The 17,756-nt window shown below is 35.7% G+C and overlaps 1 protein-coding gene and 1 long non-coding RNA gene across 2 annotated transcripts in view; both read left to right on the top strand.

Moving 5' to 3' along the window:
- LOC125683570 (uncharacterized) overlaps positions 1-17,756 on the top strand; it is a 127,346-nt gene that overhangs the window by 96,814 nt on the left and 12,776 nt on the right. The window lies entirely within an intron of this gene.
- Positions 7,984-16,647, top strand: LOC130046744 (uncharacterized). The gene is made up of 5 exons (XR_008795738.1): positions 7,984-8,045; positions 10,186-12,623; positions 12,838-13,071; positions 13,641-13,786; positions 15,576-16,647. It is a non-coding gene; the product is annotated as an uncharacterized LOC130046744 (long non-coding RNA).

The following is a 17,756-nucleotide window of genomic DNA, read 5'->3' as shown; positions in this document are numbered from 1 at the left end:
CTGACATCGAGTTCTTGGGGGTAAAGATAGTTAATATTTCATTTTAATCGTTTTGAACTCCAGCCCAGGGTATATTGCATTACCTAACCCATAATTATATTTTATTTGATAGCACGCCGTCCTATAGACCAGTATGTAATTTACACTGTAGTAGAAACAGAGTTAAAAAAAAAAAAAAAAGGTTCAGCCTATATTCATCCTGGTGAAGTCAGTGGGTTAGTTGATACATAAAGGGTCGAATGACCCCAGTCTGTGCATCAAGAATTTCCCCCTTTGCTCTTTCGTGGTACATGTATCTGGCAATCTTTAGTAATGATCAAAAACCACGATTGTCATTTCCTCTAACCGGCGATTTCTATCATTGAAATGTGCAGCTACTGGCAATTTGTTTTGGTTTTAACACAGTGTTGTTGGATGTTGAACCGTGACGTCTGCGGGGATCTTTTGTTCTTCTGACAGATATCGCAACTGATGAGATAAATGCAGTTACTGGCTTTGCAGACAAACATTCCCAATATCTTTAACTGCCACCAGTTACAGGAAAGTTAAAACTCTCCAAGTCTGCACTATATTTGTATAATTGATATCTGAGGTCTGAGCATACATGTAATTTGAAACTTCCATTAGGTAAAGGGTTATCCAGTATAGTCCTTACTACCATATCCTTCAGGTTTTTGAGCCATCCAAAGGATGTCATAGGGGGTTCTTTGAAATCGTCAGCCATTCGTTTATTGGCATAAAAAATGGGCAGAATGTTTTCTAAGAATACCGTTGAAGTTGTTGAGGGCGGGACGGTAAGTAGCGACCAGTGGAACCCTGTTATTTTAAGGTTCTTCTTTGTACTGAAGGAGGCACTCTCGGTCCTGTCGTGATATCTCATCATTTGCCGGTTGTACCTTACAAGCATCATATCATGTGTTTGTTAGATGAGTTTTATGGATTTGTCTTTTGCTCTTAGAGAGTAGTAGAAGTAGAGCAGATGTGGCGATTTCAGGTGACTGAACTTTTAAGCACACCTTTGAAAGTATTGGGTGATTGACAGCAGGGTGGTATAAGGTACAGATAAAGTCGGTGGGATTAGTGTGGAGATTGAACTTAATTTTCCCGTTTATAAGTTTGGCTGTGATATTTAGAACAAAGTATTCTTGGAGGTGAAAATTTCCACAGTGAGCTTGATAGAAAAGTGGTAAGACTGTAAGAGTTCGCAATCGTGATAAAGTCGTCGAGACTTTCTCAACCGTCAACAAACTTCATCTCAATTAAGAGATTTAACTGGTGAATAATGTAGGAGGCTATGTTCCAGTCTCTCCATAGAGTTGTTGACATAAGACCGTGCCATTTTTGTCCCATAGCTATGTCACTGCTTTGCATGAAGTATTCACCGTTGGAGATGAAGTTAATGAACTTGCGAATTTATTCAAGAATCTGAATAAGTTATTCAGTTGAAGCACATTCAATGACCCTATTATTCCAACCTCTCTACAAACATCAACAACCTCTTCATATGGAATGCTAGTGTAAAGTGAAGTAACGCCCCTGGTCACAAGGAGGGTATGGTCTGGAAGGCCCAGTGAAAGGGTTTTATTTAGGCAATCAATCGTGTCCTTCAAGTACCGGTATGGCGGTTAACCTCTTACATGTTGACGGAAATGTAAGCCAATGAATTCAAATATTTCTTTTGGGGGATCTATAATTATATCTATATTTTTCTGTATCCCTTGTCTGTCATAAGAGGCGAATAAACGAGGCAATCCTTCCGATGAGACAGCAAAAACCGAGGCCCCTTGTCACAGCAGGTGTGGCACGATAAAGATCCCTCCCTGCTCAAAGGCTGTAAATTTAGCAGCCGTTCACTGGCAATGGTCACATATGAGTGAACACCGGCCTTATCGGTCACCTGAGTACTATTATAAAGTATCAATAATCCCAAGGGCTATGGAATCTAGAAAAAAAATTCCTGTTTTCAATATCTAAGCTAATTTCTCATGTTCAGCAACAACATAATACCGTATATAGGTTTTTTGCCGCGAAATGATAAATTTGGCTTATTTTAGCGGTTAGATAACTTTCCCCAAAAATTTCACTCGCCAAATGCCATTGCGACGTAAGTATTTACAAGAGAGATAAATCTTTCCTGTCCACCAAAATTTATTCCGCTAATTTTTTTAGCATACCTTTGAGCCAGCAACTCGCCAAGGTTTAGACCCGCGGAAAAATCCGCTATACGGTACAAGATGCTAAATTCTAAAGTTCAGCAACGGTATAAAATAAGATGTGTTCTTAAAACTTCAATGCCCTCAAAAGTACATATACTGCTGAAAACCTTCATATAATATAATATTTGCATTAACATTAAAATATATTACTAATATCGACCTATCCCACATGTATAGTCAAAACCCTGGGTTGTGAAATTCAGTATTTTTTGTGTATATCCTTTTCCGCTATTGCTAAGTATGCATTTAGATTTTATACAGTATAAGCAAACTTAAATAAGTCCTTCAAATCATTATAATTTTGACACCATCTTGAAACCAAACCCTTACCTCTAGGATAATGGAATTTACAATTTTGGTAAAGGACTATCTACTCCTTCTAAATATCTATTTTATTTCAATTTAGTATCAATGGCACTAAAAAGATGTTATTTAAATGTTTTACATATCAATACTATATACTATGTTTTGCCCCACCCAGGTGTCAGAACCCTTACCCCGGTGATCAGGAAATGTACAATTCTGGTAAAGGACTTCCTGATCTACATCACTATGCATTCAGTTTTTCTTACACATGTGCAGTTGTAGAGAAGAAGATTTTTGAAAATTTGTGAATTTTGGGCAGTTTTTGTTCCGCCCCTATGGTCCCAGTGGTGTAGGAATCCTGAAATTTCCAATATATGTCCCCCTTGTTCCAAAGGTGATTCATACCAAATTTCCTCGTCGGAACCCACGGTCGGTCGCTCTGCGTTTACCTACCATGGGTCACAAGGCCGATGTTTTCGCATACCTCATTAAAATGCGTGATCTTACGTGACCTATCGAGCACCAATGGAAATCGCCGTAAATATTCCCGGTACTCAAAGCGTCAGATGTGATGGCGGCGCCCATGAAAGTATGTGTGTTTCGTGGTACCACTATCAAAGATATCTAGATGAAGCCTCCAGATTTGGCACCCAAAATGGCTGATTATTTTAATTAGTACTTCACTTTCACATGTGCCCCCTTTCGGAAATCCTGGATCCGCCTCTGGCATGTTTATTATCATCACTGCTTCATGACACGTGACTAAAATCAGTCATGCATGATACAATTTAAAAATTAGATGCAAGTTTCAATTAATATATGGTATTTCAATCCTGTTCGCATGTCATTTTGTAATCAGCGTAGGTGAGACATCAATTGTGTTTACACGAGATAGGTGTGTTCATAGAAACCGATGAAATACCATATCTGTTTTAAAAAACCACATTGCTCCCGTATGATGGAACTACGAACTCGTGCTGAACATGTAGACCTGTATATAGACTTGTACGCAGTACGATAGTAAACGCTTGGTAACACAGGCTTTTTCCTCCCCTGTCTCTATAGACACAAATACACCCTCCGCTTCAATGATGCAGATAAAGCATCTTGCTGAAAGTTTGTAACTTGTCCAACTTAATCGTAGTAAAAATCTAAGCATGTTTTCCTATACTACCGAGGACTGGAAATAAGGCTCTTTTTCATTGGTTGAATATCGCAATAAGGAATGGTAAAGCGATCAATCGCATATAGGCCTAGAAGACACACCTTCCAGCGAAAATACGGACCTTGTGACCCACGGTAGGTAAACGCAGGGTGACCGATTGTGGGTTTCCGACGATGAGTGCAAAGCAGACAATGGAAAAGAATTGGAATTGTAGTTATCAAGAAGTTGAAAATGTATATTGTTGACGCATTTAATAACTGGCTATTTTTGCCCCACCCTGATACCAAAACCCCTACTCCTGGGATCATCAAATTTACAATTTAAGGACTACCTGCTCTTTCTAAATGTTCATTTAGTTTCAATTTAGTATCAATAGCACAAAAGAAGATCTTATTAAGTGTTTTACACATAAACACTATATACTAAGTTTGGCCCCGCCCTGGTGTCAAAACCCCTACTTTGGAGATTATGAAATTTACAATTCTGATAGAGGCCTTCCACCTCGACATCGCTATACATTTAATTTTTCTTACACATGTGCGGTTGTATGTAAGAACATTTTTGAAAATTGATCAATTTGTGACATTTTTGCCTCGCCTTTAAGGCCAACGGGGGTGCAGGAATCCTGAAATTTATAGTTGATGTCCCCCTTGTCCCAAAGATGATTCATACTAAATTTGAAAAGAATTGGAATAGTAGTTATCAAGAAAAAGTTAAAAATGTTCAATTGTTAACGCACGGCGGACGACGGATGACAACCAACTGCAATAGGTCACCTGAGTTTACTCGTTAAACAAAATACAAGATATATACGGATAACAACTCTACTCTTCTTCAAATGTATAACAGTGTATCGCATACGCACGGACGCACGTACCCACCCACCATTCATTCGTTGTAAAGGACGTAAGCATTGCCCTAACTTAGTGCAAATCATTACAACGTCGCGGTAGCTGAGTGATTAGAGCTTTCACTTCGGGAGGTCATGTGGTAGATCTCTGTTCGTGTCATGGCCGCGTCAAAGCTACTCGATAGGGTATACATTTATAGTGATTGTTTCTTCGTTTAACTCTTGGCACTTAGAAATGTAAATATAACAAACAGTGATCAATCTTATAACTTCTATAAGCAATACAAACTACAGTTGGGCAAACATGAACCCCTGGATATCCTAAAGGTGGGATCAGGTGCCTAGAAGGAGTAATCATCACCTGTAGACCGGTCACACCCGCCGTGAGTCCCATATCTTGATCAGTCAAACGGAGCCATCCGTTGTCAAAATCAGTGTGCCATAAACGGCCGAACAATCGATATGAAACACATCAGACAGCATTTGATAGGTTGTATTGCCAAACTAGATCGTTATAACGACCATAAAATTTGCGAAATTCTGACTTTAAAGGAGACTATAGAAACCCCTGAACCATCAAATTCTTTGTCAGTAGCCTGCCTCGATTTAAAAACTGATCATACGTAGAACAAGCTCTTGCGGTTCGAATCATTTCAGAGATATAAACTCAAGATACAGCTGATAATGGAATATTGCTAGATAAATATGGGAAGTTGACGATGGAGAAGCTGAAATCATCCCGTTTGTCATAGAGTTGTTTGTTTGCCGTTAATATTCATTTTCAATAAACTGGAAACTGGAAAACACTTTTGAACAAAGATTTAAATGTTAAATCAAAAATGTCCTAAGACCTTGTCAAAAAAGCCACCTACACCTCCATCTCCCGCTCGCTATATGTGATTGGTTCTACATGATTTTCCATGCACAACTGAACCATTAGAAGTAAATATATGAGTAATTATTTAACGTACATGAATTTTTATATCTACATCCACTGAATATGATATCATAACATGTATAGTTATATATGCCTGTAATACAGCCTTTTTGTTGTCAGCTCTAAAAATTAAAAAAAAATTGTGGAACGAAAATTATCGTAATTTTCTGCTGCTCATCTGCTGCAAGTTTTTTCAGTGTTGTCTTCAGTCTATTGGGGTATCTTTAAATATTTCCCCTGTCCCTGTTGTGGCATCCATTTTCATGCATACGATTAGTAATGAAAATACTCGTTTGCGTCACAGACAATTATATCGTTTGGGTTCAAAATTTATTCTTTAATAGTATATTCGAACCCTAGCGATGTAATTGCTTGTAATACGCCTAAGGGATCACTCTCTAATTTGTTGGGTATGTTGGATGATTATCTACAATGGAAAACGTGATAATTATGCATATATTTATTAATTAAATCGGCATATCAAAAACACTGTCTCATAAAAATGCACATGACATTCCATATATCCAATATCCCTGCTGCCCATCATATCCTGACCAGTTGCCGATTTGAATGCACGTGAGAAATTTGCAAGCTGATGTAGTGCGTGGGGAAAGCTTCAAAAGGTTATCACAGTTGGAAATTTAGAGGTATGCATTTCTGCATGTACATTGACGGTGTGTACAATATGCATACATACTCACATTTGATAAAATGTAATTTACAATTAATATCATTGAATTTTAGTCTTATCCATTTTAATAACAGAATTCTATAATTTTAACATAAAGTAGAATGGTCTGGTGTTATATATATATATATATATATATATATATATATATATATATATATATATATATAATCAGTTTTTAATTCTACACTGTAGCCACAGCTAAAAGTGCCCCCTCTATATCATGCAAATCAATTATTTAAACCGCAATTTGAAAAACGTGCAAAGAAAAGAATATTCCTCTGTAATGTAAAAAAAAAAATCCTCTCATGTGGGTTTCAATGGCGGATTTAGAGGGGTTACAAGGGTTGCATTCCGAGTTGAGCATTTTCAACCAATATGTTTCTATTGGCTCTCCATGCCCCTCTTTCTTGGGAATGGAAGTTGTAAACCTCCATTGAATTTTTTTCTGGATCCACTCCCGCGTGCTCTACATGTACGTCGTTTTAAATTGTACTTGTAAGAAAGACGAAGTTAAGGAACAGTGATCAAAAGTATTTCAATTCACAATCACGTATACTATTAAATGTCTACCTTGATGTAATTTTTGTCCCGTGGGGATCCGGGTTATTAAGAGGCAACTAAATGGGACGGTCCTTCGGATGAGACCGCAAAAACCGAGTCCCCGTGTCACAGCACGTGTGGCACCATAAAGATCCCTCCCTACTCAAAAGCCGTAAGCGACGAGCATAGGCCTATGTTTTACAACCCTTCAACACCGGCAATGGTGAAGCCTCCATGTGAGGGAAATATTCTCGAAGAGGACGTTAAACAATATCCAATCAATCAATCGATGGATTTTTGTAATATTTATATTTTTCTAAGGACTTGTTCTGCGTATGATCAGATTAGTTTTCAAATAGAGGCAGGCAACTGACAAACAAGCTGACGCTATAAGGTTTCAACAGTCTCGTTTAAAGTTAGTATTTTGCAAATTCTATGGTCGTTATAACGATCTGGTCTCCTTATACAACCTTTCATTGGGTCAAATACAGTCTGACGTGTTTTATACTGATTGTTAGGCCGTTCTTGGCACACTGATTTTGGCTACGGATTACTGTTTTTACCTGATCAAGAATTTAGGGCTCACGGCGGGTGTGACCGGTCGACAGGGGATGCTTACTCCTTCTAGGTACCTGATCCCACCTCTGGTATATCTAGGGGTTCGAATTTGCCAACTCTTCATTTTTCTATTCCTTACTGTAGTTTTGAGATTGATCACTGTTCTTTATCTTTTGATGTAGTTCTTTTCTTTCTTCATTCCATATATGCTTACCCTTAACATGTGGATTACAGTAAAATAATGTGTTGATTGTATGCATCAAACTGAGATCGACATTTACATATAGTCTGTATTCGTATATACTTAGTAGTTTTTCTTACTTTTGAACCGTTTTTTTAATGTGTTTAGGTATTCCGGTTGAGGTCATGCTCCATTTGGATATTTTCTGAATTGTGCACATGTATGCTAAACGCGCCATAAAAATTACTAATCATACCATGTCAGATGACACAGGATTTCTTCCCAGATACATATTTCCAATTATGAAATTGGTTCGTAAATTTGTATCATACATGAGTGAGAAGTGAATATAACGAACAGTGATTAATATATACGACAGTAAGAGAAGGGCAAACACGGACCCCGAAAATATCACGTAGAATCGGTTGCTTAGGGGTTTAAGTATCCCCCCTTGACCCGTTACATCTGTAGTTCTGTCCTTTATCTTGGTCCGTAGTACAAATCAATATGTAGAGAACGTTTACGTGAGATAGCATTGTATAGTGTCTAAGCTTGTCCGATAAGTTGGACGAGAAATATTTTTCGTCACAGTTAAAATCAGGTGAGTGCTTGATTAATGATCAGAGGAAAATTTGATCTTGTTTAACTGATTCTTAAATGAAATAATTCACATTTAGCGCGAATTGTAGCTTATGATTGGTGAAATTATCACTGTGGATGAACGAGCACGGTGTATTTCATGTTTCTGTAGACATGGACAATGATTATTTATAAAGCAAATATGTATCAGTTTTATTGACGAAAATAAAAACAAATGTAAATACAAAATATTCGCTAGATCATTGGTGTTTAGATCAAACAAATACACTATTAGAACATCACTATAGATAGTATAATGTTAATATTTGATACGAACGATATCAGGTTTGCTCGGGCTCTTGATGCACACCTTTGATTTATCGATTTTTATCACCACAGGATATGAACAGGAAAACAAACAAATTGGAAAGCTTATAAAATATCAAAGTATACTCAATGAGTTTCAGACTGAGTAATCCGTAAAGAACGGCCTTACAATTGATATGAAACATTGCATTGGTATGAAACATGTCAGACAGCATTTGGCCTACTAACAGGTTGCATTAGAAAACCAGATCTCTTTTCTCCTCCTGGACACTTAATCCTACCACAGCTATTTTCAGGTATCTGCATCTGCCCTACTCTCTGTGTTTTGGAATGACATTAGGTGCTCAGGTGGAGTAAGCATTTCTTGTTAACCGATAACACTCATCATAAGACATATCTTGACCAGGTGTTTAAATCAATCCGTAGGTAACGTCAGTATCGAAATAACGTCCTTACCAAATATGAGTGCATGAAAAAATAACAGTAAAATGTGCGTATAGCGAAGTGTTAGGGATGACCAATTTCGATTTATTACATACGCAATTCGCTAAATCCGATAGGTTGATAATGTATATACTACAATCGTTATACATTATAGTAACTTAAATCTTTATTAAACACATGCATGTAATATATGCATAATTGTACATGCTAAAAAGAGAAAAAATCTCTTGCTCTGGCCTTCAATTCGACATTTAGATATATTGACGACGTTCTGTCTATCAACAATAATAACTTTCATTCATATATCGATTCGATATATCCCTGTCAGCTCGAAATAAAAGACACCACAGAATCGTCCACTTCTGCTTCATACTTAGATATTTTATTGAAACTAGACATTAACGGCAAAATGACAACTCAACTATATGACAAACGGGGTGATTTCAGCTTCTCCTACGTCAACTTTCCATATTTATGTAGCAATATTCCATTATCACCTGCATGTGGTGTTTATATATCTTACTGATTCGATACGCAAGAGCTTGTTCTGCTTATGGTAAGTTTTTTAAGGGAGGCAAGCTACTGACAAACAAGTTGATAGTACAGGGGTTTCAACAGTCTCGATTGAAGTCAGCATTTCGCAAATTATATGGTCGTTATAACGATCTAGTTCGTCAATGCAACCTATCATTGGATCAAATGCTGTCTGACGTGTTTCATACCGATTGTTAGGCCGTTCTTGTCAGACTGATTTTGACTACGGATAACTCCGTTTACCTGATCAGGAGATAGGGCTCACTGCGGGTGTGACCGGTTGACAGAGGATGCTTATTCCTCCTAGGCACCTGATTCCACTTCTGGTGTGTCCAGGGGTCCGCCTTTGCCCAACTCTCTATTTTGTATTGCTTATAGAAGTTATGAGATTGATCACTGTTCGTTATCTTCACCTTTCAGAAATTAGACAACTTTCCTCCTCACAAAAGGTTGTATTGAGATAAGATCATTAAAACGACTATGAAAGACTTCTTATGTATGGAATTATCGAATCGGTATTGTAATGAAAATTTAATAAAATTGAAGAGATAATAATCATAATAGCGGGGATGTGTCTTTTCTAAAAAAAAAAAAAAAAAAAAAAAAAAAAAAAAAAAAAAAGACAGCTATAAGAAATACAGTGTATCCATGTTAAAACTTGCACAATATGAATTTTCAGTGTATTCGTTGCGTTGTTTAATTTGTATTTTTCATTAATGAAATGCATTTATAAATTGATGGACTGATATGCCTTAACAGCTTGTTTTGTGTTTTTATTGTGTATTGGAAGTAAGTAAAAGAAAATTAACCCAATTAATCACGAAAACATAATATTCTTTCAATTGTAATGTTTATAGGAAACCAGCTAACATGAACGATGCAGGTGATAACGTGAGTACTACATAGAATTGGAATAGTTTACAAAGATGTATGAATAATTTCAGTTATTGGCGATTCTGATTATTTCATGAGCGTATTCGAGTAGAAATGAGATACCTTAGGGGAAACATAAAACGTTTCATTGTTACTGTCTTATAAGTGAATGCGTAGCATAGCTATGGCTTCTAGAGAAAAATAATAGTAATCTGCAGAAATGCACTTCTGTTGAAAATTATCGGTAAAAATGTTTAAAATATTCGGCCTAGTCAGTTCAAAATGCGTAGTAGGGGGATACCAGGATTAATATTACTGTTTCAGCTAAGTTTTCTAGAAAAGTGCTTTGAATTACTATAATAAACTGTAGATCTGGGTATGTGTAGCCTATTTATTACACACTTAAGCCTCCCGTTAATTGTCAGGTAGATGATAGTCTTTATTATATGAATGACATATCCTTCTGTTTTCCCTTAGTCTTTATACTAATTCGAAGCATCAATGTTATAGAAGGAACACATAACACAGTTTTCTATCACCCTGTCACCCATGTTTTGTAAATCATATTTAGTCGCTTCGATACTTCGTCAGCATGTCAATGGCAGCTGACTTTAACGCCACCGTTTGGAAAAGACCGATAACTCTTTTAAAACGTCCCTAGATCTATAGTGGTAGCGTGGTCAAAAAAGATAGTAATTCATAATTCACTACCACTATCGAGTGCTCATCTGTATAGGTGTATATCTGCTTGTCAACTTCTTGTCAAATGTTCATTTTTATTTCTATTCAATATCATTTCAGTCTCATTTTCTTTATATGCAGTATTCACCGCGGTAATTTTGATATTTAATGTGACCTTGAAGTCGCCCCTAATGCGTAAAGACATTTAAACTAAGAAAATCAATGTGTATAAACAACGACTTAGCGCATGTAAGAGACGAGAATCGTATGTTGATACTTTGTGTGAAACCAGTAGAAGAAACTTACATTTCTACGAGTCTTGGTTGCGCCGAAGCGATTTATTTCAAGAATTTAGAATGTATAAAAACCCGGTTACTCGATCAATGCGATCATGTTAGAATGAAAATAGGACCCTTTACTGCCTATTGAATATTCCTAATTTCATCAAACTAATGACCATGGGTTTTGTCGAAAAAATAAACTAATTTTCGAACTGTCATTTTTACTAACTTTATAAAGGTAGGGTAATCTGTTAACACAGCTACATGTATTTGCATTCGTCAAGTTATACACAGAAAGTTTTTTTTACAAGTATGAAGAAGCTATACAAAGTCAAAGAGAGAGGATAAGAAGAGAATCTTTAGAAGAATTACTACAAAGAATTGGAAAGGAAGACACACCTTTAAATATCGCCATAATTGGGATGCCAGGATGTGGAAAATCGTCCTTCATTAACACATTGATCGCCAGCATCACCGGTGAATGGAGAAGTTATGCAATGGCTGGGTCTTTTGGTGGAATGGGAGAGCATAAAACAAACCATATTGCAACGTTGAGTATTTTTTGCTACGTGTCGAGGTTTCAGTTTTGAAATGTATGTATAAAAAGACGAGGATAACAAACAGTGATCAATCCGTGGTCAAAATTAAAAATACAAGAACAGCTTAACAATATCCCTTCAGACAGCATTCGATCTACAGACAAATTAAATCATTACAAAGATCATAGACTTTGCAAAATCATTAATTTAAAATAAATTGTTTGAACTCCTGATATGTCATCGTAATTGGCGGATCGCCGATTGTTGTGTAAGCCCCGCCCACCATGACGACGGTAACTAGCCCGACATTCGACGCATAAACAACATGGCGCGGATCATGTCGTTAAAGGACATCCCAGACGACTTTTCTGCATCATACATATTACATACACCGTCCCTTCGGCAAAAACAACAGGCTGTTGCGTTTATGAAGGATTCTTATGTTAAATCAGTCAGATTATATACACAAGAACGCGAAAATATGCTAATAAAAGCCGAAGTATATCGGAGTCAGAGAAAAACACAGGACCCACACAAGATCAACATTGATGTCAACTTTGAAGGGAAGAAATTAGACGATGCACATTGCAGTTGCAAAGCTTGGTGTGTAAACGGTTATTTTGAGTTATTGAAATAGTTTTCACTTGTTTATGATTTCAATTTTACGTTTTTGTTTATTTAAATTATTGTTCTTGAAGCGTATAAATCTACGTACATGCATACATCAGGTCTAAATAGAGAGCGTTTGTAAACAACCTCACTAGGAAAAGTTTTGTCATATTTCATTAACGTTGCTCAGTGTTGTTCTTATTCTTTTTTTCAAATTTCATTTGTTGTATTTTTGTTCCTTTTAGTAACTCGGTGCATTTTACCAATGTTTGTGTTTCCAGTTACTTGCTAACTAAAGGGTGCACATTCCAGGTCAGTGTAACTATGATTCAGTTTCTTTACCAAATACAGATACACACCTTTCCCAAAAGCCTGTTTAGATACTTATACCAAACATATGTGTAAAATAATTTTGTATTGTGGTACACGTAGTATTATAATGCTATTGTTAATTTGATAAATGTATATTATGCAAATTTGGTGTGGGAATTGGTTTCTATTTTTTCATGGTGTGTACATATTACAGGGAGGCAGGTCAATGTGCACATGTCCTAGCTGTTATTATGATTCTGGAGCAGTGAAAGATTTCTGGTTTTGTTGAAATTCCCTCAATGCTGTCATCAACTTCCCTACTTCAACAGTGGGATAAGCCAAGAGGTGACAAGATTCAACCAGAACCAGTGTCCCAGATGATCATTTCCAACCCATCAAACCTAAACAGAAAAAGAAAGCCAATTGTGGCTTCTTTTGTTGACACACGGTAAAAGAAAGTGTACATCTTTCAATCAATTTTTTCTCTTCATTTTTTTCTAATTGTTTTGCATGACTGATTGTCATTCTACATTTCACTCACATGGAGACAGTCTTTAAATTAGATATACACGTGCCCAATGTTTTGGCCAAATTAAGGCTTTTCAGCAGAAAAGACTCACTTAGTTGTAAAGCACCTACAATGACACCAAGGGTACGTTTTACAAAAGAACTTCAGATTTACGACACAATTTTCAACTTCATTGTAAATCATTCACTCCGAATGCAAAATATTTTTTAAAGAAAATATTGAAAATTTAGCCTTAGAAAAGTTTTAATTCCTTCATTTAAAGTAATAACTGTATAATACAATTTAAGACTTGCGACTTTGTCATAAGTTGTTTTGTAAAACGGGCCCCTAGCCTCTAACAAGTGTTTACAGGTGTAGTAATTAGGTCTCAACTAAAAGACTCCAAACCACACTGCTGTCAAGTCACGCCCAAGTGTTTGGCACTGAACACTTGTTACAACAAAGTTCTTTTCAATGGTCGTTCAAACTTATTTTTCTACAATTTTCAGGAAAACTGAAATTGGTGAAATGGATATGGAGATCTTGAAAAAAGTTTAAACAAGCCCCGATTTCTTATCTGGTATCCACAGCAGCAGGACCAACTGTTGACACGCCATTCGGTGCTCATTACATAGAATATCCTTTCAGCTATCATGTAAGTTACAAACTTTATTCAGACAAAATATATGAATTAACTTTTTAAGGAGGTACTCTACAGTATCATAATGACTGGCTTCCTTTTAAAACATGGAATGAAATATAAATATCAGCAATATTTGTCTTTTCATTTCACAAATCATCGTCTAGCTGAGTAGCTTAGGATATCGACTGCTGAACTCGAGTCCAGCAGAGGTTTTAATTTTTTGGGGGGTCAGATTGCTTTCTACTAAAACTGCATATTGTGACTAAATGAAGTAAGATTTAAAGTTTTCAATTTCAAAATATTGTTGCACATATCCTCCACTTTTCATCCATATCAATTTTCTCTGGCGTAGCATTATACAGTAAATATCAATGATTATTACATTTTCCATATGCAATCGATTCATTTAAAAAAAATCCATTTGTAGGAAAACATTGTTGATATTATGAAAATTTACAACAAAACACATTTAGTAAATGAAGTTTAGCAGTTTTCTTTATCTTGAATTAAATATGGCATAAAATTGGTCTATACACAACAAGTTAACCATATCTGATTAACAATACTAAGAAGAGAAAGACTAATTTTGCCTGACAGTATTTTAAACTGTTTTATACGAGCAATAGCCCGTTCAACATGCACACGATGTTTGGCTATTTTGACAGTTTCTGTTACCTCTGAAGCTTTCATCTGTGTTGCACATGACGCAAAAGGTGGAATGTTTAGTTGAAGACCAATAGGTTCGATTTCCTTTTCAATATTAAACCCTTTGTCCACTATAACTCCATCACCATTTTGTAATTTCCCACATTGTTTAAGGTCTGACAATATTTTAAGGAAGCCACTCTCCTTTGTAATAACTTTATCAGATACTGATCCAGAGAATAACATGGAAGAAAATATTACAGAGCCCCTTGGATCTATGCCCACAAGTCCTTTCAAAGTTGTGCATGACTTATAGTCAGAATAACATTGACTCTGTCGATTGAGAGAACTGGGCTTTTGTACTTTTAACTCCGTACAGTCAATAATGTCTGGAAAATCTTTCTTAGAATTTTCAGGCATGTTTTCGATTATTACTTCACGATGAGGCCATATATTTACACTACCTAGTCGAAAAACATGAAATTAATCCAGTGGGTGAATATTGCACTGCAGTCTTGCACAGATATATCAAACAAATATGAAATAATTTTAAAGTCAAAGTTTTGTCTCAGTTTTATCAAAACAAGCAAGAGCTGATCCTTTGCTGACAACGATTTTGCACCTTTAAGAGTTTTACTCCATATAATAGGATCTTCTTCTGTTGGTACTAAAAATGAGTATAAAACATTGAACCGGTCTTTAGAAAATCCTGTATAATACTGATAATCAGTGTCCTTCAGTTTTTGATATCCAAATCGTCCTGAATTTTGTTGTTGCAGCTCAAAATTAATTCGGAGCAGTTTTTTCCTTCTCTTCAGTTAATGCAGTATTGTCAGCAATAATGGCCAGTATTTCAAGTGGATTACAACTTGCAATATATTTAGAAAATTTAATATTATTTCTTTTTTTTTTAGTATTCATGGGTAGTACAATAATGTAAAACATATATGATAAAAAGAATCTTGAATGGTTTTTCATTAGACATGATTTATATACAACTCAACATCGATCCCGATAGAAAACACACTTTTTCCATGAAAGTCAAATCCGATCACAACTCATTGGAGATCCTAAACATAACCCTCAACATTATATGTCATGTCTATCATTGCAATATATTTATTATCGCAATATATTTATTATCGCATAATTTCAGGCACCATTGATTTTACCTATTACAAAACTCCGTGTAGCAGAAAACTGTGGAAGTACTGTGTTCCCAAAAGCCCTTCATACCTGCGTTGACCTTGAATGCATTCAAACCCTTACACATGAATGGACTGAGCTGAATTTGACACAGAGTGATGCAATTAATTTGGAAAATCAACAAGATCTCAAAACCTGAACCAAATATGGCATACAGAACGAAGTAAGAGAATAACTGCATCCAATATCGGACTAATCATAAGAAGGGAAAAAGACGTAAACCAGAAATTTTTAAAGAACACATTTCAAAAGAATGATTTCACATCTTCTGCTACATCATATGGTAAAGCGAATGAACACATTGCCAAGCAAATGTACATTAAGAAAACGGGACACCACCTTTATGATATAGGTTTGATTGTAAACACAGAACTACCATTTCTAGGTGCTACTCCTGATGGCATAGTGTGTGATAAGTCTGAAAGTGGCTTGATTGAAATTAAATATCCTTACTCTGTCAGAGACAATACCATCAGTGAAGCATGTGAAACAAGAAATGATTTCTTCCTTCGAAGAAATGACGACACTTTCAGCTTAAAACATGAGCATTCCCACTGGTATCAAGTTCAAAGACAGCTTCTAGTCACCGGAGCTCCATTTTGTGACTTCATTACATATACCAAACAAGACTTATATGTAGAAAGAGTTTATCCAAACATGTCTACCATGGATGTGTTAGTTCAGAAACTAGCTAAGTTTTATGTCCAACATTTTAAGCCATTTATCCATAAATATGATTCTGATTTACATGTATGATGTTGATTTACCACACCAACTATGAAAACAAGAATGTGTTTGTACCTGGCATAATATGCCCCCTCCCCTCATGACAACAAGGAAACAATAAACACTGATTCAGTGTGACAGAAAGATTTGTTTACAGGTCATTAATATCTTTGTATGGTAGATATATGTAGAGGGTCTTGGAGATAAAATTCTGTTTGCTGTCATACACTTAAATTTGTATATAAATGTACTAGATAATTCAAATTCAGTTGAGTAAAGTTCTCTTTACACTTTCAGTGGAGTATTTACATTTTTATATTTTGGTGCATAGATGTCATGTCATTTGCAAATACTGCTCCTTGATATTTGTATTGAATCATAGAACATAATTACCAGGAAGAATTGGGTTAACATTTTCTGTTGCTGATACTTGAGAACTTGTAGGTGCAGTCGTTGAAACATGTTGAATTTCAGATGATGCCTTTAACACATCACTGCCAGCTTCGTTGTGCTGATTCCTTTGATATGGATTACAAAGAAACATTTTTCTTACAAATATTTTCTTAAAGATGAAATTTTTGTCAGACTGGGTAAAGGTTTTGCTTAAATATAGTACACTGTACATGCATTGCCATTTTTTTAATGTGAGAATATTTACTTCAAAATGCTTTATCTTGCAGATTTATCATGCAATACTATATACATAGTTATAATCAGTGTGTCAAGTCCCTATTTATTCCTATAAACTCAAAGGTTCTTATATGTTCCCCACAAGTCATTATAAAAAGTCCTATAAAGCCCTATATATATATAAAACAAAATGACAGTCCTATTTTCAAAAATGATAAAAAAAAAAAAAAAAAAAAAAAAAAAGAGAGCTGACGCTAGATTGATATTTAATTACATTGTTATGAAGAGAATAACTATGATCATTGTATAAGAACTGTCTGTTGGATGGAAAACTGTCCACATCTGAATTAAATTGACATCCTGTTGTATGTACATGCACTACAACTTACATATCAGTACTAGTGTCCATCAAAATCTGTCGCTTAGATGTAGTTCTCTTGACCCTCTTTTGGTGGGTGGTTTTCAAGCTGGTGTTAATGCATCATAACTGACTGCAGGCACTGGATCAGGGTGCATCTCAGATGGCTGGCCATTGACAAAATGCTGATAATTGAAAAAAGGAACACATTAAAAAACATCCAATTTATCTTTTAAATATTGTAACATTTAAAACATCCAATTTTATAATTAAAAAAATGATGACTAAACAATATGATGAAATCAAGAAAGCAGTGGGACATTATACATTAAATAAAGGTATGTGAATATGTAGTGCAGTTTGCTAAAAAAAAAATTCTGGTTGGCATTGTTGTAGAATATGTATGTACATGTTGCA

Source organism: Ostrea edulis, chromosome 6 (assembly GCF_947568905.1).
Source record: "Ostrea edulis chromosome 6, xbOstEdul1.1, whole genome shotgun sequence".
NCBI classification, from domain to species: domain Eukaryota; kingdom Metazoa; phylum Mollusca; class Bivalvia; order Ostreida; family Ostreidae; genus Ostrea; species Ostrea edulis.
This window is presented reverse-complemented; position numbering and strand designations above follow the sequence as displayed.